The 24,252-nt window shown below is 34.4% G+C and overlaps 1 long non-coding RNA gene across 1 annotated transcript in view; it reads right to left on the reverse strand.

Annotated features, from left to right (window-relative positions):
* The window catches only part of LOC148305018 (uncharacterized), a 65,236-nt gene extending 52,330 nt beyond the window's left edge, over positions 1–12,906 (reverse strand). Inside the window, exons 1-2 of the long non-coding RNA XR_015838262.1 lie at positions 12,745–12,906; positions 11,529–11,769 (exon numbers count right to left, since the gene is read on the reverse strand). This is a non-coding gene — a long non-coding RNA (uncharacterized LOC148305018). The remainder of the gene's footprint in view (positions 1–11,528; positions 11,770–12,744) is intronic.
* Between the last annotated feature and the right edge of the window lie 11,346 nt (positions 12,907–24,252).

Here is a 24,252-nt window from a genome sequence, read left to right on the forward strand (position 1 = left end):
TTTATGTTTTAATTACTGTTGAACATTAACAGATAAAAATAAAATCTACGTTGCGATGACAGAATAAAGAATATAAAATATAATAATTATAATAAATAAAAGCCTTTTCCGCACCCCAATGGTGCATAGGGCACTGCTTCATATAAAAAGAATATAAAATATAATAATTATAATAAATAAACCCCTTAGCCGCACCCCAATGGTGCATAGGGCACTGCTTCATATAAACAAGAATATAAAATATAATAATTATAATAAATAAACCCCTTATCCGCACCCCAATGGTGCATAGGGCACTGCTTCATATAAAAAAGAATATAAAATATAATAATTATAATAAATAAACCCCTTATCCGCACCCCAATGGTGCATAGGACACTGCTTCATATAATCGCAGTGTTATCTTGATCGTTTACACATGAAGAAAAGGTGATCAGCCCTCCATTTCAGGTACCAGTCCAGGGTAATATTGAATAAATATTACAGTGAAAAAATCAGTAATATTTATTTGACCTCTCCTGGGAATCGAACACGGTAGCCGAGCGTGCTGACCATTACACTACGGAGGCGGACAAAATATACCCTCATATTATTTATTGATTCTGCATTAAGTTTGTGGAATGACATGTTGATTATATAAAAATAAATACAGACTTGTATAATACCACTCAATGAGTTTTATTACATTAAACACGGCTTGTTTCGAAAACTAGAGACGTTTTCATCAACAGGTGAAAAGTAAAACTTAAAGTAACAAATACACCTTAATAAAATAAAACTATTCATATTTTAAAATATACTTTATATTCTAATTTTTTATAAGACTCTTTTTTTATAAAAGTAAGAAATATAATTATTGATATGTTTCCTATAATATCAGTGTTTCCAAACTTTTTTGATCTTGTACCCTTATGACGAAAATGATCATGAAGTTTACCTTTATAAAATAAAATACAATATTGTTCTTTTAAAATTTTTATTTATGTTTTTTTTTATAAAAATAAGAAATATAATTATTGATGTTTCCTATAATATCAGTGATTTCCAAACTTTTTTGATATTGTACCCTTATGACGAAAATGATATGGCCCCAGAGTATCTTAAGGAGCTGTGTATTCCAGATGAATTGGTTGATAGACGTCTCACGCTTCGATCGGCTACAACATCTGAAATGGGCAAAGTGATCTTACCAGCTCGCAACCAACGCACTAAATTTGGCGAGCGTGCCTTTGCTGTTGCAGGACCGACGGCGTGGAATGCTCTTCCACCAATGGTGAGAGTATGATGATCTTTAGAAAAAGACTAAAAACGCATTTGTTTGCTAAATCATTTCCACCATAATATTTTCCCCAATTCATTCACAGTGAAGCGCCCTTGAGGTATTTTTTTTACGAAAATGGTGCTATATAAGTTATCCAAATTTATTATCATTATTATTAAGAATACCTTAATAAAATTTAAAAAAAACATTGGTCTTTTAACACGTTCATTTTTATTTATTTGTTAATAAAATACAACTTAGTAGACTCAAAAAATCTGTGTTTGATTTAAAATTAATACATAAACCTTAATTTTAGTACTTTTTCCGAAATATTTTAATTTTTATCAAATCTAAGCTGAGGCGGAAATGGCAAATATCACTTATCCCTCCCTTCACAAAATATCACTAAGGCAACAATGTAATGACGCGTATACGCGGTCACTTTTCGCAATCTACATATTACTCTATTACAAAAACGGGGCAAAGCAAAAAAAAACGTTAAAATAATTAATAAAGCAAAAAAAATAATGGAAAATATACCTAATTCACCTATCGCGATACAAAGCGTATTTTCCTTCGATTTTAATTTACTAACACAATTTTTTCACAAAAGGGCCGAGCTTGCAATTTCGAAAAACGCCAATCCCACAGCGCAAATTAGCGATGTTAGGGGAGAAATTACACATTACGCGAATATTGCACATGGACACGCCATTGCGAATTTGCATATAGTGATGAAAAAGTGTTACATAGGGAGCGGCGTTACACGGGGAATTATGTAACACGACATTGGGCACCACCTGACTGTGGTATTTTGTTATTAAGTTTTCTAGTATTAGTTAAAACCAGGCATGGGCAACCTTTATACACAACATTTTGAGTGTGTCCAAATACTTGTTCACAAAATCAAGTATTGAGAAACACTCAAAATGTTGTAAATAAATTATGTGGTCAAATTATAAGCTTAAATAATAAAAATGAAAATGATATTTTCTGGCGTTTCTCATGTGTGTGATCATAATCCAGGATTCGGACCTCACATACGAATAAAGAGTTTCTGCTCACTAAAAAGCTTCTTTTCTTCTAACCAATAGATGTCTCTAGTGAAGTTCTAGTGATTCAAGAATAATGTTTCAAAATTGGTACATATATATAGAGCTTCCAAGAATTTGAATAGTGTGGTTGTCAATTATGGGTAGAATTGGTGAATGTTACACGTGTGTAAAGTGATACACACTTAAACCAGCCTTTGACGGTCGTCAGCCCCGTTAATGCCCCCAGACTTCCATATCACTTATCAGCACTACTCAGCCTACTACAGGGCAAAAATGTTGTTTTTGCATTTTGAAGAAAAGGTTTTGTTTCATAATTTTTTTAAATACATTAAATATTTTTCAAATGGAGAAAAAACCTTCAGGTTTTACCTAAAAAGATGTGTTGCACAGTAAAAAAGTTCAATAAGTGGCTTGACATTTATTTTTAATACATTATGTTATATTTTTAAACTTTAAAAACGTTCTCCTGAAAAATCAAGTTTTTTGATTTATGACGTTCTTGAAAGAAGTTAGGATATATATTTTTTTTACGGATGGAACGCCACTGGTTTCTACACAAAAGCAGTGTCTCAAGGTGGGCTGGTAGATACTCCTTTGCAAATTACAAAAAGGCACGATGATAGCTCGGTTTCTGATGACAATGGAAAATGGGGTGACTTACTTATGGGAGAGGGGTGAGGGGAAAATCCGTTGTAGGGGAGGGGGGGGAGTCACGTATCAAAACCCAAAGAAGACGAAATGGTAATGACGAATTTTCAGTCACAACTGGAAAATCGACAGGTTATCGGTCAGGTTAGGAGTCGAAATGATCGGCTGGTATGTACGAGGAGATGCGTGAACGTGGAAGAGGCGAAGAATGTTTGCAAAGACAGATTGGTGTGGCGCTCTATTCTCTCTGCGTACCCCTGCGGTGAAGCGGCGGGATAGTTAGTAAATTAGTAATTAAAAAAGAGATTCTTTAGAGGGTGTAAGCATATTTTTTTTTAGCTTCGGGTCTAGACATGAAATTGCGCACCTTATAGGTAGGGAAAATGATAACGAAAATGAAGAGGGAAACGTTTCAATCAGTGTATGGCCCCCTTCATCAGCCCCTAAGCGGAAGGGAGGCAGCCATTGTTTGAAGTTGGGAAAAATATCGCTCAAATACAGCTCTACAACTCAGAATTCGTGATTTTTTAGGAAACGCTAACACTGTATATACAGTGGTGGCCAAAAGTATTTATATGAGTAAAGGAAAAAATTGCAAGAATTCCATAAGTCACGGTATTTAAAGCCATAAATTAATTCTGTAGGGGTGCCTAATACATTTGGCCACAACTGTATGTACTTAGTAACGTAAACAGAAGGGGCAAAAGAAAGTATGCAGTTGACAAAAAATGATGAGGCAATAGGACACAGAGATCTATCAGGTTTAGTGGTGTCTTATTTAGAAAATACAAGTCGAAAAAGACAAATAAATGAGCTATGTGACAGATCTCGATTGATATAAGATATTGAATCCATGCTAACTAAAAAAATGTCCCTTACTGAGTTTTAAATTTGGACAGCCGTATTGTATTGTTGTATTAATTATTATCTAAAAAAATATATTCCAGAATATAAGTAAGATATAGAAAAAACACTTTTTTTTACTTCTAACCTTTTAATAACTATTTTCTTATCAAAATAATTTGATTATTTCGAAGAAAACCTTACTTTTTCGATGCAAAAACAGTGTAATTATTAATGAAAACATTAGTTTTTACCACTCGAGTTTATTTTATGACGACTAGTTACGGAAGCTAAGCTTTCATTTTCAGGTCTAAGTGTAAACTTAGTTACATTAAGACCTGAAGATGGAAGCTTAGCTAATAAACTAAACTCAAATGGTAAAAAAAAAACAAGTGTTTTCTTTTTAAAAATTATTAAGCTTCCATATTCAGGTCTAAATAAACAAACTCTTAAAACATACTAAACAATTAACTGTTCTATAAATAAGGAGAGGGTTTTAACAAAAAAATCAATTGCGTAACATGTAACCTGGATTTAGAGAAATATAAGTTGCGAATTAACGAATACTGGGCCATTTTTATGTATTTATTTTTAAATCAAACACAGGTTTTTTGAGTCTACTATTTTACTAACAAAAACACATAAAACAATAAGATTGTGACAATTATTTCGCCTATTTATGGCATTTTCAAACGGTACCTACAGCTAAAAATTAAAAAAAAAATAATAAGAAAATGTCCACAAGCAGGTATACGGGGGAGTAAAAAAACAAGGATACTCGTATACAGAGCAAACAGCAATATCCCCGAATCCGAATAATGCACGTAGGTACTCGTATTGTGAGATGCGCAATATTTTTTCTCAACAAATGGCGCCCCCAAATAGCGCCCCCCCCCCCGCTCGCGATTACAATAATGGCCCAGAAAGGGGACATTGTGTGAGTGATTCCTGCGCGCTGAACAACTGTGGACTTCTAGGTACTTTCGACAATGCACACGGTGGTCCACAATATCTCAAAAAATTGGCTATACTGATTGGTGAAATCGAATTGGACTTGAAATTTCTACCTTAATCTTGAAGATTAATTTAATTTTTGAATTTTTCACCTTAATCTTGTAACTCAATTTAATTCTTGAATTTTTTACCTTATTTTGTAGCTTAATTTAATTTTTAATTATTCCATCTTTGTCTTGTAGCTTAATTTAATTCTTGAATATTCCACTTTAATTTTGTGACTTAAATTCTTGAATTTTCCCCACCTCAATTTTGTAGCTAAGATTAATTACGCTTTTAATAAAAGATTTATATTATCCACTGACAATTCGTGATGGAATGGCATTTTTAATTTATTATTAGATTAAAACCAATATTTTTAGCTTTTCCAGTTTTTTTTTATTTGACCAGCGACCGGGTTTCGTCGTTACCGACATCACCAGTCTGATGATGTCGGTAACGACGAAACCCGGTCGCTGGTCAAATAAAAAAAGTGGAAAAGCTAAAAATATTGGTTTTAATCTAATAATAAATTACGCTTTTAATTTTTACTTCATATTTTTCCATTTTTCATTGCTTTTATTGTAATTACTCTTTTTTATGACCACATTTCTATTATTTCTTTATATATGTATTCCATTTGACTAGATTATTTTATTCGCAATATTTTTGTGTGCCCAAATCTTTGTTCACAAACTTTGTGAGCGAAAATTTGTACAGACTAAAAAAATGTGAAAAATTAAGGCACCTGGGTACTCATACATATATCATATGACTGTAACATGGCTTAATATGTGAATTTGCGGCAGCATCTCTAGTTGATTTAAATCAGTGATTCCCAAAGTGGTCTATATCGACCCCCAGGGGTCTATGACAACTTGCAAGGGGTCTATGTTTTAATTTGAATTTAAAATATAAATGTATAAAACCTAACATGTGTGGTTCAAAGTGAGTAACACTACATATACCGGCTGTCAAAAATACATTTGAAGTTAATGAATTTGATAAAAATCAGTATCAGGTAAGGCAAGGGGTCTACGAGATAAAAGAGTTTGGGAACCTCTGATTTAAATCAACCTTTTAAAGTAACATAAACCAGCCTGTGATGAAAATAATTAACCAGACTACCATATTCTTCTTCGTCTATGTTGAGATGTCAAAATGCAGAAAGCTATCTACTTTCTGACCACCCAGTGCAGTAATGTAACGTGGGTCCGAGAATTTTCACGCTCCAATAGACGTTTTATACAATTTTACTATCATTTCGGATGAAGACATCTGAAAACTGTGGAGATCTCTCCCCGAGAAACTAGGGTAATCGTATGGAGTGAATAAATAAACAATATTCTCACTATACTACTGCATTCAGTCACTTCCGGTGATATTCACATTTTGAGTGTGTCCAAATACTTGTTCGCAAATCTGGTTTTCTCAATTTAATTAGAGTTTTTTTTGACAGGTCATAAGCCAATGATAAGTCACAAGCCTAGACTTCTATAATCTTCTCGTCTTTGTTGAGATTTGATTTGTTTGTTTGGAAATTATACAGCTTGCACATAAATTTTTTTTAAAAAAATAGTAAGGTTGACTATGGTAAAAGGCAAATTATAGGCTGCATTAAAAAAAATATATATAATTAAAATGTAACTTTGTTTTAAAATCACTATAAAATTTATAGTGATGTTAAAAGAAAGATACATTTTGAATATAAAATGGAAAATTACAAAATTAGTGCTTCAAATATAAATTACAAAAAAAAATGTTTTCATGCGTTTGTCACTATGTAAAATTAAATCGGATTTCAGACGAGCATACATGTTAATAAAAGGATTACTTTAAATGCAACTATGCAATGAAACTACAAAATTTAAATCTATAATATAATATAATGCAATATTATACAGTGAAACCTCTATTTATCGTTCCTCGAATAATCGTTTTCCCGGATGTGTCGTTTATTTCTTCTATCCCGAATTAATTTCTTACTAAACTAAACCGCATCGATCGTTTCTGTATCACCATTTACCGCATTTATCGTTCGAATTTAGCTGCATATTTGATACATTTTGTCTGTTTTTTACATTCTTTTCAATTTTCCTACATTCAACGGCAACTTATGGAATAGAAACTATCGAAAGCTTGTGTAACCGATACCAGAAGCCGAAAATATACTATTGACTTACGAAAATAAAACAGTTAAAAGACAAAAGTTTAAAAAAAAAATCTATTCAGGTTTGTATTTTTTTTAAATAAATATATTTGCATCTGAAACACGTATTCTTCTTAGAATTTTAGCCTACGCATTCGTAGGCTAAAATTGTTATGCAGATTGGGAGGACGGTATCTTTACTCGGTCGTATCTATTTGCGTATTGACCTCTTAATCCCGAATTCATTGTTTTCTATTTCAATAGGTCCCTTTAAAAACGATAGATAAGAGGTTTCACTGTATATATATAAACTATTTCGAGGAAAACGGATTAGATTTACTGTGGTAATCGAAACTTTAAATCCATATGTGGTAAAATACCACTTTTTGAGTTGTTCAGTCCCAAAACTGTAAAATTACATTCGAGATATGCTCGAAGCTACCCTTGATACAACGTTTTTTGTTCTGGTACATGAGCATAAAACATCACAATATGTATGTACAATAGAAGCGATCGCTCCCAGACGAAAACGGGCGGAAAACGGCAGGAGGGAATTTTATTTATTGATTTGGCGTTTAATTTGTAGAACTCCATTTTAATTTATGTATTAATTTTTAAATCAAACACAGATTTTTTGAGTCTACTGAGTTGTATTTTATTGTTAAAAAACACATCAAAATTAATATTGTGACAATTGTTTCGCCTAGTTATGGCATTTTCAAACGAATGTAGGGTAATTTCATTCGGCAGTCACTTTGTGATAAAAATAATAATCTTATTTTTTGCTTTGTAATTATATATTTGTAATATATATTTGTAATATATATTTAATATATATTTATATATATATTTAATATATATATTTGTAATATATATTTAAGCAAAATGGCGTTGTTTTTGTCGGTCCGAGAGCGGCGATAGATCTCGGTGATAGTTGTTTCGCCCGCCTCGTCCGTTTGCCGTTTCAATTAATGGTGAAATAGAGTTCGAGAAACGAGTGTTTCGCGAACGTCGGGTCAAGTACCGGTTCGCTTCCAATTTTCTTCATTTTTTAAATATGCACCATCATTTATATCCCCCCCTCCGCGGCTCCCACCCCCCGCCCATCCCTTCCCCCCTTCTCTGTCAACCCGGAGAATAAAAATTGTAAATTTATTCATAGAATCTGAATTGATTAATGCCCGCCACCAGAGTGAATTATGTCCCAGTTGATATTTTCCCATATCCGAAACGGTCCTTTTCGGGGCCTTTCGCAAAACAAACACAGAACAATCTTGCCTCCGTTCGATTCGAAATGTAGGGCTTATTTATGTAAATGTTTTTTTTTTTTCCGAATATTTTTTTACACCTCTTTATTCTGGTAGCTTCGACATAAAATAATAATATATAAATTAAAAAAATAAATAAAAATAAGAAACAGCTCGTGCCCCCTCTTCAACCTTCAACGTCCCAAGGACACAAGTCTAAAATTTAGAATTAGCTTCAAACACGGTGTTTGAAAATGATGCGGAATGCATCGAAACACGTGACACAGTAAATTTGAAGAAATAGTGGTATTTACTAGGTAAAAATTTAATTAAAAAAAAACAATTTTTTACACGTGAATTACATTAATTGAAAATATTATGAAGATAATTCTTTCTGACGCATTGTCTGGTGCACACATTATTTAAACTCTGCCAATTCTACCCTAGTAATATTTTTGAAGTAAACAATTTTTTTAAAACCCTTATCCGCACCCAAATGGTGCATAGGGCACTGCTTCATATGAACGCAGTGTTATCTTGATCGTTTTACACATGAAGGAAAGGTGATCAGCCCTCCGCTTCAGGTACCAGAGTCCAGGGTAATATTGAATAAATAAAAAATAAGATGACAAATTATGAACGAACCATTTCAGGGCCTTTCATCTTGTAGTACATCAAAAAAACTATATTTTATAAAAAGTATATTTTAATGTAAATTGCATAGTTATTTTAAAAAGATAATTGTTTCTGAGGCACTGTCTAGTAAAAAGAATATAATAAAAAATGGTGGTGAAGGGTAGTATTGTTTGCATGCTGTGTTAGTGATTGTCCTGACGAAGAGACGGGTACGTCTCGAAACCGGTAGACGTAAAAATCTCGGTGAGTGGTTATATACTAATTTTATTAACATTTTTGTAAAAAAATAAATAAATAAAAAATGAATTAAATAAAAAAAAAATAATAAAGTTTAATACTATCCTAGTACTTTCTGCAAATTAAAAGAAATACATTAAAATATGTGGGTGTCTGAATATCTGAATCAATAAATCGCCAAAGACTTATTTCAAACATTAACTTATTATTGTAAGCGACTTGATTCAGAACTTAATGAAACTCGAGATAATGGAGTTATTTTAATTTTGAATTCATTTAAATTCTCCTCTCCATTTGAGAGCTCTCAGAATTTAAAACGACTACTAAGAAGGTAAGTTTTTATTTAAAAATCGACAAACCTCAAGGTTCTTACGAATATAGTATCTCAACTGGCCACACTTAAACGATGCGTAGGGCACTGCGTGGGATCTGTGCGGTGTTAACCTGATCGATAAAGAAATATTTGGGCGAGGTGATCCGAGATTCGCTAATAAGTATAATTTTTTTTTTTTTTTAAATAAGAAAAAATGTATTTAATACCATGGTTTTTAATCCCTGACTAATTGTATTTACAACATATTATATATAGAATTTTGACTTCCAATTTTATACAGTCTGGTGATGTCGGTAACGTTGAAACCCGGTCAAAGGTCAAATAAAATAAAAGCTATATTGAATATATTCGATAGGATGCAGATGACGTTGATGAAGGAGTTAGATTTTTCTGCTGCATGGAAAAGGAAATGGAGGAAGAAAAGTAAAGGGAGAGGAAAATGGAAAAAGGCAGCAATAGCTAGGACACTCGTACTAGCTCGTTTACGCGTTTAAAAAATGAAATTATCTAACCTCCAGGTGAATCTGAATTTCTTGCTACGTCTTATGCAACACCGCTTATCATGTTCCAATTTCATAAGTTTTATAACCTATTACTTATTGTGAATGGGTTTACTCTTTACGCTAAAAGTTATTATAATTTAGTGGTAGCGTAGTTGGGTAGACGCGCGACTGCGAAACTGGCGTCACGAGTTCGATTCCCACGAATTTCAAAATAAATTTGAGGATTTATTTATAATTTGTCTGGGTGTTTGTATATTTTCTATATCTATTTTCCCTGTCCTTACTATCCTTCCTGCAGATAAGCCTTTAAAAAGTATGGGCTTTGTGGGTTATTCTTTTAAAAATATGTATACTAAAAAATCATGAAATTGAGCGAAAATTTCTAGACAAAAACTATAGCACGTTAATACGTAAATAAATAACTAACTAACTAACTAACTAACTAACTAACTAACTAACTAACCATCACGCCGCTTCCCCGCAGGGGTAGGCAGAGAGAATAGAGCTCCACACCACTCCACGTTCATGCATCTCCTCATACATACCCGCCGATTGTTACGACTCCTAACCTGACCACTTTCAAGTATTAGGCATACCTGATCGTGCCATGTTTTTCTTGGTCTTCCTCTGCTTCTTTTCCCGCTAACATACGTATATAAAATACTTTAATACGCAATAAAATATTTAGAAAATATGACAAGACGAATAAGACAAATAAATACACTGTGACAAATCTTAATTGATATAAGATATTGAATCCATTGTATCTTTTGTATTGTTTTTAGGGATCAACCTTATTAATTTATTATTAATTATAAACATTTACTATCATTTTTAAGACACAAACACTAAATATGCTATGTACATCGTAGGCAAAGAGAATTTTCAGGCATAATGCAACTAATAAATATTATAAAAATATATTGTTATTGAAAAAAGAGTAAAACATGGCACGATCAGGTATGCCAAATACTTGAAAGTGGTCAGGTTAGGAGTCGTAACAATCGGCGGGTATGTATGAAGAGATGCATGAACGTGGAAGAGGCGAAGAATGTTTGCAAGGACAGAGTGGTGTGGCGCTCTATTCTCTCTGCCTACCCCTGCGGGAAAGCGGCGTGATGGTTAGTTAGTTAGTTAGTTTTTTTTAAAAAGAGTTGCTTGAGGATTGATATAAAGTAATTCGCAAACGGAACGCTTCTAATGGACACGAAAAATTAATGAATTTGTTAAATTATTTGAAAACGGAACACATCTCAAATCTCTCTTGAATTTGTATAGCGCAAATTTTGCAAAATAGAGTCGTGGAATGCAACAAAATGCCGTTCGAAAATGTGTAGTAATTTGAAAATGGAACGAGAGCCTCATGGATACAAAACGTAGTTTCGAAGTTGTCAATTTTGAAAACGGAACACATCTCAATTTTGAATTCGCATAGTGAAAAATTTGAAAATAGAACACAGATACGAAAAATGAATGAATTTGTTAAATTATTTGAAAACGGAACACATCTCAGTTTTGAATTCGCATAGGGCAAATTTTGAACATAGAACAAACACAAAGTGAGTCGTGGAATGCGACAGAATGCCATTCGAAAATGTGTAGTAATTTGAAAATGGACGAACCTCATGGATACAGAATGTAGTTTCGAAGTTGTCAAGCGACCCTTGTCGAGTCCTTTGGCGCAGGAGGCAGGTAGGGACTGTCCTCAGACATCCCGCACACATTGTACCCAATAATCCGGGGGGCACGTGACCGTGAGCCACATCAAACTTTAGACACAATTGCACTTCGAGACACAAAATAAAAAAAATAAAAACACAAATTAAAATTTCAACACCGATAATTTTCCTTCCGCTGATGTCACTGCAAACGCACAAGTTTAAAATCGAATTTCGACAATGATCCGAAATGGCAACATTGTAAACGCGCGCTGACAGCTGTTTCGACGAAATTTCCTTACATAGTGCAATAATAAAAAAATGATGAAGCGGCAAAATTCTGAAATTGCACCATTTTTTCCCATTTCAGGTAATAAAGTGTAATTAAAAAATTGTTGTGAAATAATTTTACATTATTACACAAGAGTCCATTCACATGGATACTTCTTCTCAAACACTCATCCGCACCCAATGGTGCATAGGGCACTGCTTCATATTGATGCAATGTTATCTTGATCGTTACTTACACGAAGGACAGGTGATTACTCCTGCGCTTCAGGAACCAATCTAGGGTAATATTGATTTAATAACAGTTAAATAATGATTTAATCATTTTTTTAACTTTCTTCATGGGAATCGAACCCGGCACGGTAGCTAAACACGCTAACCATTACACCACGGAGGCAAACAAGATTGATCAAATTAACACATTGATTAATAAACCTATATAAATTGTGTAATTTTTATAAAGGCGCATTTTGGAGGTGTTGTAATTCGGCTTTACAAGTGTTATAAGTGCAGCGATTCGATACTCTCGAACCTGTGTAAAACTTGATTCGGAGACAAAACATGTTCTCCATTCCGTCGTAAAGCGGTTTCTTGCCCGTTTTTGGCTGTAAAAATCGTGTAATTCGAGCCAAGAACGAGAGAAGACCGCCAATTAGTGCGTTCAATAAACGAACAGGTCGAAAAAATATCAAATTTTCAACGTATTACCGCGAAAAACAAGTTTAAATTCGGAACACAATTGAAACGCGGGATTTTGTTTACGGGAATTTTGAATTCAAGCATCAAACGGAACACAACAGGAATTCAATTCACAGGGCGTTCGGTACGGAAAATCAAATCGAAACATCTGTCAAGCGCAGAAACAAAACAATAAAAAAAAGCATTGATTTACAGCACGTATTGTTGGGAATTTCACAATTTTCCGATTACGGGAGCCGACGCAACACCGACGGCAACACTGGGAACTTTTTCTCACAATACACGGACGACGCGGACGCGAGAGAACGTCGTGCGCGAACGACCAGGCGACGCGGCGTTCGCGAACAGACTGACGAACGGAAAAAATGCGGACCGAGCCAGCCTTCAAAAGCATGACGGACCGCTGTATACGATCACCAGAATGATAGCGGCCGAAGTGAGCCGATGGAATGTTGGGAAAAAGTTCAAATGATGCGCGTTGATTTGATCATTCTCTGACAAATATTTCAGTAAAGGCATAAAAAGTATGAAGTACAAAGATATTGAGTCATAAATTAAAACAAAAAGATACTCATTTTCTCTTATTTTAAAAATTAAACACATGTATAATACCACTTATTAAGATTTATATCTTATTGAGTGGACGCATGAATGTGGAAGAGGTGAATAATGTTTGCAAAGACAGGGTGGTATAGCGTTCTATTATCTCTGCCTACCCCTGTGGGGAAGCAGCGTGATGCTTATATAGTTAGTTAGATATTACTTATTGAGATATATAAACACACGACTAGTTTCAAAAACTACGCTTGTTTTCAACGACAGGTGATTACAAAAACTAACGAGCATTAAATGATTATTCAGGCATATATAGTGGTGGGTGGGTATGTCATTCAAGTATTTATGATGTATGTCTTTCAACAAAGTTAATGCCGAATCAATAAATAATGTAAGTTTTCTCTTGGCAAACTTAAACTATGCACCTAAGGGAGTTATTAGTAGAAAACTAATAACTCCCTTAGGTGCATAGGCAATTTTAATTCTATTAAGGGTAACTTTGAGTGTAAATTTCCCAAAGGAATTTGCCAGCTTTGGACTCAAAAGCATCTCTGAGAAGGTCTGTAAAATTCTCAATATAAACTGTCGCTAATGGTCGTTGACGTGTTTCACTGAACGTTTTTGAATATATAATTTGTATTTGAAGTAACTTTGTGGTTTTCCATTTTATAATTAAAATGTAACTTTGATTTAAAATCACTATAAATATTTTATTAAAACTTAATTATTATGTCTACCGGTTTCGAAGCTAACCGCTTCTTTATCAAGACTGATAAATACTTCAGTCTTGATAAAGAATCGGTTAGCTTCGAAACCGGTAGACATGAAAATAAAGTTATAATAAAATATTTTAAGTGATTTTAAAACAAAGTAACGTTTTCAAAAATATTTGCGATTGCAATTTGTGAAATATATTTGACAGCGAACGAAAAGAATTGATTTACCGGGCTTGATGTAATATTATAATAAAACAGTGTATAATGATTTTATTTTTAATATCTTTATCGCTTAAAAAAATAGTCAAACTTAAAAGAGATGTTTTTGTGAAAAAAACAACTATGGGTCGCTTGTAAATTGCGTCCAAATAGTGGCTTAATGCAATGAATGTCTACTGGTAAGAGTAAAAAATTAGATTCGATCTGGTTTTTATGGATAAGAGATCTGAAAAAAGTGGCATCAAATACTGCAAATAATACATCATTGTCACAATGAAAAATGCATAAAACGGTTTTATTAGTTAGCGAATTTCGTTACAATGGATGAGGTTCACGATTCAATTCGCAGGAGAGTTATTAATTATCGTCCGTTTTTAAATTTTAACATATTTTTTTTACTTGTGATAAAAAAATCCACAATTAACAATAGAAGCCTCCTTTTCTACAATGATTGTCAGATTTACAACGGTAAATTGAGTTGTATTAATAAAAGAATCAGCATTGATGATGAATGCAGCATAGCTAAACGAAAGTTCAGCAAGAATGATAACGACACACGACAATATTCCAAAAAAAAAAAATTAAAAATAATAACAATAATAAAATTGGATAATTTACATAGCGCCATTTTCGTTAAAATACTACCTCAAGGGCGCTTCACTGCGAATGAATTGGGGAAAAGAAGATAGTGGAAATGATTTAGCAGAGAAATGTGTAATGACTATTATTTTAACTGATTACAGTAAGATAAGCAAGTCAAGTACAGTATGGCGAATTATGAACTAAATAATGCAAGTTATTTTTCATAGTGCAGGTACATATGAGACTTGCACTGTTCTTATTCTGGGTCGACTGTACTACACGACGGACCAGAGAGCGGGAGACACGCCGGGGAGTCTCCGACCTTTCGGCGGCAACACAGAGAGAGTGCGAGCGAGACGCTAATACGCCTACCGCGCGCGAGCGAGCGAGACAAACGAAGAACGAGACGCACCTATACGAAAACACACACAGCCGACCGAAACGCCAGAGCCTCTCTCACGCGCGGGAATAAGAGACACAGCTATCCGCGGGAAAGAGACAAGACGAGTCGTGGAGCAAGAATGAAAGGCAGAGACGGTTTACTGGATTATTATGCGTGCAAAAGAGATGGGTAGAATGCACACACACATATAAGCGATGGATTTCGTGTACGTACACGCTGATTTACATGTGAGATGTACTAACGGTGTAAGCATGCAGGCGGACTGTATAGAATCTGGTGTAGGTACATTTTTCTTTATGTACGCAAGGGTGAAATTAAATCATCTTATTTATGACGGAATAGGTGTCCCGAATGGAATTGATGGGACAATGTGATCTTTCAATTTCGACTCGAAGATGAACAAAACTTTTAAGAACAATACTAATTGAACTATAAGTATTATATATACAACATTTTGAGCGTGTCCAAACACTTTTTTTGAAAAAATCTTGGATTTTCTCCAATAAGGAGTTATTTTTATATTATTTTTTGACATCTCAAAATAGATTTTACTTTCTTTCCGCATCATTTTCAAACACCGTTACGGTATTAATTTTTAAATCAAACACAGTTTTTTTTTAGTCTACTAAGTTGTATTTTATTAACAAAAACACATAAAAAATTAATATTGTGACAATTGTTCGCCAGTTATGGCAATGCTAAAGCATTCGTTCGAAAATGCCATAACTAGGCGTTTTTGTTAATGTAATGTTTCTATGTGTTTTTGTTAATAGAATACAACATAGTAGGCTCAAAAAATACGTGTTTGATTTAAAAATTAAAACATAAATTAAAATGGAGTTCTACAAATAAAACGCCAAATCAATAAATAAATACACCGTTACGGTGTTTGAAAACGATGCGAAATGCAACGAAACACGTGTCACAGTAGATTTAAAGAAATAGTGGTATTTAACTAGGTAAAATTTTAAATTAAAAATGGATAGGTTTTACCACAAAGTGACTGTCGAATCAATTAATGAAATAGACGAAGAAAGTCTGGGCATTACTTACGAACGTCATACACTGGTTTAAGTGATCACATTACACACGTGTAACATTCATTAATTCTACCCATGATTGACAACCACCCTACTCAAATTCTTGGACGTTCTATATATATATGATCCAATTTCGAAACATTGTTCTTGAACCACTAGAATTTCGCTAAAGACATCTATTGGAGAGATGAAAATATAAAAAATAGCTTCTTTTCATCTTTCCAATAGATGTCTCTAGCAAAATTCTAGTGACCCAAGAACAATAATTGTTAAAGATGTAGAAGAATCCCGCTTCGGAATGTCCCTTCACACACATGGAACAGATCAATATCCAGCAGCGTGATATTGTTCAGCATAGCGGTAGCTCTTCCTACAGGCATAACCATCGGCAGGTTGGTCCTGTGTATAGGAATGTGAAACAATCTATGACGACGCTGTCTTAGGTAACTATCGGGAACATACGGACCAATGCTCCGGATAATTTCAGGATTAGCGATCGTACCGCGCAACAATCGATAAAAATGCGTAATCAAATAAACTTTTTTTTCTTCTTTATTTTAAATTCTTTTGCATTTCACAATATAATAAAATTACAAGTACAAAAAAAATAAAAATACAAAAAAGATCCTACAAAGGCATGGCCTGAGTGTCGGTATACATTATAGTTTAGGTTATAGTAAAAAGCGCTGGCAAGAATACAATAGATATTATTAGATTTTTTTATTAAAAGTGCTACTATAAACTACAAATATTTGATTGTAACAAAAAAAAAACGAAATATCAAAAAGATGAAAATGAAAAATGTTAGCAAATATGTAGATACTAAATTATAAGAGAAAAACAGTTGTTTTTTTACCACATGAATTTATTTTATGACGGCTCGTTTCGTAAGCTTACGAAACTAGCCGTCGTAGATCCATCTTCAGGTCTAAATGTAAACTGTTAGTTGACATTTAGACCATGATAATTTATTCTAAACCTTATCCGCAGCCCAATGGTGCATAGGGCACTGCATCATATAAACGCAGTGTTATCTTGATCGTTATTACACAAAGTAAAGGTGATCAGACCTCCGCTTCAGGTACATGTCCAGGAAATATTAAATAAATATTGGAGTGAAAAAATCACTTGTATTTATTTGACCCCCCCCCCCTGGGAATCGAACCCAGAACCTCCAGAACGACGCCGAGTTTTAGAGCTACGAAAAATGAGTGAACACTCCAAGTCTCTAGCTTTCTCATCACAGTTATCACCCATACCCTTTCCACCTTCCAGGATTACATGACGTCACCGGTCCTATTGTAAGGAGTCCTACGGGACCCGGATTAGCCCGGACTGACCCTGGATTCCGGGAATTAAGGTGCCAGCATTGTAATTGCTACAAAATATAATACCCGGTTATGTACTCGCAGTACTTAACACGATCTATCCAGAAGCACAATGCTGAAACTAGCCGAGGTGCTACAATGGCACTTTCGCTAGTCTTTGTATGTTTATTAAAGTCAAAATTAAATTAAATTAAATATTTGCCTGGAATTTTCACTCATGAAATACGTGAAAATGTAGTAAGTTTAAACATAAAGTTCGCCTCCGTAGTGTAATGGTCAGCACGCTCGACTACCGTTCTAGAGGTCCCGGGTTCGATTCCCAGGGGGTATAATAAATAAAAGTGATTTTTTCACTGTTATAATTATTCAATGTTACCCTGGACTGGTACCTGAAGCGGAGGGCTGATCACCTTTTTTTCATGTGTAAACGATCAAGATAACTCTGCGTTTATATGACGCAGTGCCCTATGCACCATTGGGGTGCGGATAAGGATTTTATTATTATTATTGAACATAAAGAGCAAATCCACTCGCGAGTAGGCATAGGCTATAAAACTAAAAAAGTCGAAGCCTGAGTAGGGTCATGATAAGCAGTGTTGCATAAGCCGTAGCTAGATTTCAGAGTCACATGGACGTTAGATAATTTTTAAAAAATCATAATGTGATCCAAAAAAAAATAAAACAGGTAGGTACATTTCTAACTAGCTACTAGCTGCTAAGACTATAAAAAAATAAAACGATGCATATATTTAAAAAAAAAGACATTTTAATACAGAGTTGTTGGAGAAAGTCCTGAGAAGTGCTAAAATGGTAGTTCACAGCATTTTTAGTGTGTCCAAATACTTGCTCACAAATCTGGATTATCTCCATTTAGAAGTACATATTTTTTAAATTTGTAGAGAAGTATTTGAGTTTTTTTACTATTTATAATAATGCTTCAATTTCTTACTATTTCTGTGAGCCTAAGCGGCTCATTATTAGAAATAGGTATCAAATTGTGGTAGAGTGGGTTCAAACCGAGAAACTCTGGCTCGAGAGCCCGGGGGCCACAACACGACACATTATTTAACTAACTAACTAACTAACCATCACGCCGCTTCCCCGCAGGGGTAGGCAGAGAGAATCGAACGCCACACCACTCTGTCTTTGCAAACATTCTTTGCCTCTTCTACATTCATGCATCTCCTCATACATACCCGACGATTATTACGACTCCTGGCCCGGCCGCTTTCAAGTATTTGACATACCTGATTGTGCCAAGTTTTCCTCGGTCGTCCTCTGCTTCTTTTTCCAACCACATTCGCCTCATAAATTTGTTTAACCGTTCTTTCTTCACTCATACGCTCCACGTGTCCAAACCATTTCAACACACCTTTCTTAATTTTATCGATAATGCTTATCTCAATTTATTATTTTTTTAAAATAATATAATAAGAAATAACTCCTAATTGGAGATAATGCAGATTTGTAAACAGTATTTGGACACACTCAAAATGTTGTAAATAAATTAAGTGGTAAATTTTTAAGCTAAAATAATTTATGACATTTTGAGTGTGTCCAAATACTTGTTCACAAAATCTGGATTATCTCCAATTACAGGAGTTATTTACATATTATTTTTTGACATCTCATCAAAGATGAAGACGAATATGGAAGTCTGGGCATTTACGGGGCTGACGACCGTCATAGGCTGGTTTAAGTGATCACTTTACACACGTGTAACATTCACCAATTCTACCCATTATTAAATACCACACTACTCATATTCTTGGAAGTTCTATATATATTAACCAATTTGAAACAGTATTCTTGAATCACTAGAACTTCACGGCTGTCCAAACTCAAAACACAGTAAGGGACATTGTTTTGTAGTACGTTTTTTTTTTGCATTTTTGGACTAAGTAGATTCTACCTAGTCGAAAAATGCAAAAAATGTCCCTTACTGTGTTTTAAGTTTGGACAGCCGTTCACTAGAGACATCTATAGTAGTATGGTTCTTCTTCTTCTTTGATGAGATGTCAAAAAATAATACTAAAATAATAAGTTATAAAAATGAAAAGAATATTTTCTAGCGTTTCTTATGTATGATATGTGATTATAAACCAGAATACGGACCTCACATACAAATTAAAGAGTTTTTGCTCAATAAATACAAGACAAGACAGACAGACAAGGTGTCGCCCGACAGAACACATGAGGAAGAAGAAGATAATTAATCAATAAAAAAGTACATATGGTTGCGTTTTTTTCAGCATATACATATTTCACTCGAAAATTCGTAATGAAAATGTCGACGATATTATTCGAGTGATCTTTTTCAACGTACAATTCGTTTTTGGATCCATCAATGGATTTCTAAGTACTGAGGTATTATACCAACAACATAATAACCAGAAAAAATGATACTCAAAGCGTAGCGGATTACGACCCACCATAGATTTTTTTTACACAGACGACATCTCTTTTCATAACAGGCATTACTAATACTGCGAGAAAGGGAAGAAGATACTCCTTTTGTACGTTCCCCTATTGATGGTTTAGTAGTAAACATTATATTATTGATGGTGACATTTCTATAAACTACGAGCTGTACCCGGCCATCCGTTGCTGTGGCTCGGGCTTGTTAAAAGGAAAAGAAAAAAAGAAAAAGCACATATTTCTAATAATAGTGAACTCATTCTAAAATTAATATACAATTTTCTAAAATTAACACTACTTTCAGGAGAAGAAGCCTCGAATAAACTGATGATTTAAAACTAACCATCTCCCATCATATTCCCATAAAAAGTTAATAAAACCATATATGTAGTACAATACATACCAATATAACTTTTCTAGTCGAAAATAGAACGATGTCAATTGAAGAATAATAAAAGTCTTACCTGAAAACAAAGAAAAAATATATATTAAAAATGGCATTTCTTGAATGTTTTTCGCAGATACTTTGTGGCACACTTTATAAAGTTCATAAAATAAAACAACTTTGTTTTAACCACTTTTTATTGGTACAATTTTTCCAACCGGTTTCGACAAGAACCTTGTCATCCTCTGGGTTTATGTACTAATTCTAAAACGTTGAAGTACTCATAATAAGGTTATGGTTAATTAACCTTCTCTTACGATACCAAAAACTTCCACGCACTCCGCACACCACATGAAAATATGATTTAAAAAATGTGATTTAAAAAAACGGAAGAAAAACTCCTAAATGTTGCTTTTATTGAGCATTGGGCAGCGAATTATTAAAAAAAATGGCATATCTTCTTCGGATACAAAATGCCGAATCTTCTTCTAGTGTAATGGAAGGTCTATTGATGACAGTCAACAGTCCGGCATCTCCTGAGGAGTTTTGCGTAGTTTCCTCCCAGCAATGAGCAAATGCTGACAAGTTTCTGATTGATCCACACAAGATTAACTCCCTGTTCCCAACACAGATGAAAATAAAACATCATTTTTTTAAAGTAGGAAGAAACAAAAATTCACTCAACGATATAAACCTTGTACATAATAATGAAGATAAATAATAAATGCAACTCCCATCTAAATAAAAATGCAATTTATATTTGAAGCACTAACTTTGTGATTTTCCATTTTATAATTTAAATGTAACTTTGTTTTAAAATCACTATAAATATTTTATTATAACTTAATTATAATGTCTACCGGTTTCAAAGCTAACCGCTTCTTTATCAAGACTGATCAATACTAAAACACTATCTACTAAACAATATTCAATATATTTTGACGATTAGGGAAAGAAGCTTAGGTAGATCTCAAATGGCTTTATTTTTTTTTGTGTTGATTGGCAATCACAGTCAAAAGGGATCAGGGAAGATGAGTGATTGGACACATATTTAATAACGGACTTTTAGCGAAATCAATAAAAATCACAAAAAAATAACTTGAGATTTACCTAAGCTTCTTTCCCTAACCGACAAAATTGTTGAATATTATGGTAGATAGTGTTTTGAATGTAAAAATAATGATATTTTAATTATAAATAAAAATCGCCTGGTTTACAGTATGTTCAGGTTCTCTGCGTGCTATGTGCCCATACCATCTCAATTGCCTTTCCTCTACCTTACTATTGACACCTGTTACAGCCAGGCTCCCACGAATGCGTGAACTCTTTATTTTGTCTCTAAGGGACACTCCAGCTGAGCAACTAAGCATTCGCAGTTTCTAGTTGCCTAGAGTAGGTGTTGTACATCGTCCAGCATTCGGAGCCATAGAGGAGTGCGGGTCTGACAATTGTTTGGTAGACTTTTCCCTTAAGCTAGGCTGGAATTTTTGGGTCCCAAATGTTTTGACCACTGCTGACAATTCGTCGGCAGTTCTCGTCAGCACTTCGGGACGCGGATCTGACTTAGGGGGATGCAAGGGAGCTGGCAGCCGACAGAAAAGCCTGGAGACAGTTTGTGGACTCGATATGCTCCACCTATGTTTAATAAAATTAATTAAATGTTTTTGCGTTTGTAATACATAAATTTTCGTCTGTCAGCGGTCGGTCAGCACGCTGGGCTACCGTTCCGGAGGTCCCGGGTTCGATTCCCAGATGGTGGGTCCAATAAATATAAGTGATTTTTTAACTCTAATATTTATTCAATATTACGCTGGACTCGACCTGAAGCGGAGGGCTGATCACTTTGGCTTCATGTGTTAACGGTCAAGATAACACTGCGTTTATAAAATGCAGTGCCCTATGCACCATTGGGGTGCGGATAAGGTTTTGAATGAAATGTATATGATGCAGTGCCCTATGCACCATTGGGGTTCGGATTTGAATGGGTTTGAATGAATTGAAACGAACACGTAAATTAAATTACACACTCCTTTGACTTGTTACAGTCTAAAATTGGGTGCGCAAATTCATATCGGAGTCGAAATGATCCTTACAGGCTGGTTCGTCGCATGTATGAGTCCGTATAGCATACAGGTACGTGACGGTGGCAATGTGTCTACATATTTCTGCAGTCATATCGCTCACTCCTTTCAAGAACGTCATAAATCAAAAATCGACAATTTTCAGTTGTGCATATTTACGGAATGCCCAGAAAATGTACTATATCCCAGCAAAAGTTGCATATTTTTAACTTAATATCAACCCGCTACAGGGCAGAAAGTGTTGTTTTTGCATTTTGAAGAAAAGGTATTGTTTAATTATTTTTTTAAATATACTAAATATTTTTTAAAATAGACAAAAACCATCAGGTTTTACCTAAAAAGATCTGTTGCACAGTAAAAAGTTCAGTGAGTGGCTTAATATATATTTTTAATACATTGTATTATATTTTTAAACTTTAAAAACGTTCTCCTGAAAAATCAAGTTTTTTATTTATTTATGACGTTCTTGAAAGGAGTGAGCGATATGTGTGCCCGTACGATCTAGTCTATGGCAGGGTCATAAATATAGTCAATCTATAATAATCGGTCGGCATCAAGAGCTAATAAAGGCGATTAATCCCGAAACACGTTGTCTGTGTGCGTATTCGTGAATTATACATGGTGCATAAAAAAAATCACATATCCGCTGTTTAGAGCAAGAATCAAGTAACCCAAATAGAGATTTTACGAAAAAAACAAACATTTGCCACGATGTACGTATGATAGATGTACGAATACTGAAATAAGGAAGGAATGCAAAGCAGAGATAAGCATTATCAATAAAATTAAGAAAGGTGGGTTGAGATGGTTTGGACATGTAGAACGAATGAGTGAGGAAAGAACAGTGAAACAAATTTATAAGGCGAATGTTATTAGAAAAAGGAGCAGAGGAAGACTGAGAAAAACTTGGCACGATCAGGTATGCCAAATACTTGAAATCGGTCAGGTTAGGAGTCGAAACAATCGGCGGGTATGTATGAGGAGATGCACGAACGTGGAAGAACAGAAAAACAAATTCATGATGTTATTGGAAAAAGGAGCAGAGGAAGACTGAAAAAAACTTGGCACGATCAGGTAAGCCAAATACTTGAAATCGGTCAGGTTAGGAGTCGAAACAATCGGCGGGTATGTATTAGGAGATGCATGAACGCGGAAGAGGCGAAGAATGTTTGCGAAGACAGAGTGGTGTGGCGTTCTATTCTCTCTGCCTACCCCTGCGGCGTGATGGTTAGTTAGTTAGTAAGTAAGCTTTATCTCAGCCTTGCATTCTTTCCTTATATCATATTTTCGATGAATAATGGCTGAGTGGAAATGCGATGACTGACCATTCTCTATAAATGTCTTTGCACTGTTCCGTGTCTGTCTGCTGTGCTGGTCGGGATTGTGGGCGTCTGTGTACCGGTCAACGTCGGGTAAGAGTCGGATCTAGCTGACTAATTGAACTAAATACTAATCCCTTTCACTGCCTGCACCGGGGTACTTCTAGAAAATTTAGTGACGGATTTACAAACTTGTATGTATTTAGATTGGCAGTGACAGGGATATTGAAAGCTTTTAAAAATAAATTCACAGTAAAATCGGGATACAATTTTATGTTGTTTCACATTTTCAATAAATTTCGCAACTTAGTTTTAAAAAAAATGCTTAGCAAGAGCAGATCTGTCAGGAAGCCTAGATGCTTCTGTATGAGATCTGGGCATGCGGTGGGACAGCTTTCAATTTCCTTATACTTTATCAACATTCATACATCCTCTAAGAGAACGAATTCCGACTATCGCATTCCGGCATTTATATAAAGTGCAATTACAGATATTGTTGACTTATCATTTAAAACTGGCGCGTAAACAAAATATTTACATACGATATGTATAAATATTACGAAGTAATTAAAAAAAATGTACTCTATTTTTTAGAACTTATGTTTTACTTGGTAAATACCGCTATTTCTTGAGGCCCAATATACGATAAATTGCA

The sequence above is a fragment of the Brachycentrus maculatus genome, unplaced genomic scaffold (genome assembly GCF_059751285.1).
Source record: "Brachycentrus maculatus isolate JH-2025_06_01 unplaced genomic scaffold, ASM5975128v1 h1tg000293l, whole genome shotgun sequence".
NCBI classification, from domain to species: Eukaryota; Metazoa; Arthropoda; class Insecta; order Trichoptera; family Brachycentridae; genus Brachycentrus; species Brachycentrus maculatus.